At 40.4% G+C, this 1924-nt stretch overlaps 1 non-coding gene across 1 annotated transcript; it reads left to right on the top strand.

Annotated features, from left to right (window-relative positions):
* Positions 1–215: 215 nt before the first annotated feature.
* LOC114388782 lies at positions 216–321 on the top strand. Its single transcript, XR_003661577.1, has one exon. It is a non-coding gene; the product is annotated as a small nucleolar RNA R71 (small nucleolar RNA).
* Positions 322–1924: the final 1603 nt, after the last annotated feature.

Raw genomic sequence — 1924 nt, 5'->3', positions numbered from 1 at the left:
TAAGGGATTCATCTTTGATGTCTTCTTTGGGAATGCCATTTGGAGAGGTGCGGTTGCAATCACGACCTCGTTCACTAAATGCTACTTCTTTTATAATTTTCTTTACTTTGGTCCCGGTTCCATTGGCATGGTATCCTCTTGCTGAAGCGTCTATGATTCTTCTATATTCATCAATTGTTCCTTTTATAAACATTGAGATTTGGGTGTAATCATAGTAATCGTGGCGAGGACAACTCCTAATTAAAGCTTTATATCTATCCTATGCATCAAAGAGAGACTCAGATGCCATTTGTCAAAAGCTAGTTATTCTTTCCTTGATAACTGTGATTTTTTTTTTTACTATGGAAAGAATTGTCTGAAGAACTTGTCTTTGATTTGCTCCCATGAGGTTAGACTATGGTGTGGTTGAGAATTGAGTCATTCAAGTGCACTTCCCCCTAATAAAAAGGAAAAAAGTAGCATCTTGATGTGACTGTCTTTGATTCCGAGTATTCTTACTAATGTGTATGTTTGTTGGAATTGCATAAGGTATGTATGCGGTTCTTCAGTGCTGGATCCCATAAATTGAGTGTTATGGAGAGTATTGATCCTGCTAGGAAGATTTACTTGATGCTCTCCCATGTCCGATGGATGAATAGGTTCATTAATATCTATGCCTTTAGAGGCTTCAAATTTGGCCATGGTTGATGTTGGATCGAGTGGCCTCAGAAAAATTAAGAAGGGGGGGGGGGTTGAATTAATTATTCCTAAAACTTTACCTATTAAAATTTACTCTTTTAAGGCTTTTACTTTTGTTGTTAAGAGAATATGGAGTTGTGGCGTCCCTAAATTAATGACTGGTTTAATAGTAATAATTTAAATAACAAAAACCATGATAATTTTTTTTTTCTCCTTTTTCTTTTACATTTCTTTCTCTTTTCACCATAACTAGGTTTAGAAGGAAAATCCTCACTATAAAGTCCTGAATGGCCAGTTCACAACTCTATTCGGAGTCATTTCTTTCTTACCGCTCATAATTCTCTAAATTATTTTGCTTTTTCAAAAGAAAGAACGTACCAGCCATTACTTTAGGTCGTCACGTGAAAATAAAGAATAAAATACGGTCGATAAACTCTTTTACAAATAAAGTTACTAACGCTTTCTTTTCAAAGAACAAGATCGATCATAAATGCATTCATCATTTAAAGCTGTCCGAAATATGGGAGTTTTACAAAATACATAGTGTCATCCAGAGCAAAGGTGTCCATAGTGGTGGCTTCAGCCACATGTATACAATAATCAAATTCCTATACATCAGGTCTACCCATACAAAAACAAAAGAGTAAACCTAACAGTCAGTCCTAGATACACCCACCCTCAAAAGTATACAAAACTAATCCAAAAAGCTGTCCACTAGGATGAAGAGCCTCCGCTGATCGCCATCTCCCTCGGGCCACTATCCTCCGTAGAGTCTGCCTCAGATGCCGACATGACTTCCTCGGGAGAATCCACCTCAAGAAGTGGATCCTCATCACCCTCTAGAAAGTCAAGGGCATCCACAGCAGGCTCAGGAGGTAGCTCCTCCAGGTCTTCCTCAGGGTCTTCCTCGGATGACGTTACCTCGATCACTTGAACGGGCTCCACTAGACGATATGGTGTAGGCGTGGGTAGTATCCACTCCACAGTGCGCTGAAGCGTCCGTGCAGGTTCATCTGGATGCACCAAAGAAGTAGCCGTGAATCGAATGGTGCCCCGAAATCGGCACCTCGTGTTGCCTTCGAGGGTCTCCCAAGCTCCCTCTAGGCACTCCATCTCTACTCGATCACGGATTAGCTGCGCCGCCATCACGATCTACAAGAAAGAAGAGAAAGGGGTAGACTCTTTCACAAGAATCTAACTGTGCTGCACACGATGCGTCTCATAAACACTACATGCAAATAAAAGG

This window comes from Glycine soja, chromosome 15 (assembly GCF_004193775.1).
Source record: "Glycine soja cultivar W05 chromosome 15, ASM419377v2, whole genome shotgun sequence".
Taxonomy (NCBI): Eukaryota; Viridiplantae; Streptophyta; class Magnoliopsida; order Fabales; family Fabaceae; genus Glycine; species Glycine soja.
Note: the sequence above shows the minus strand (reverse complement) of the source record. Positions and strands in the feature narration are given on the sequence as shown.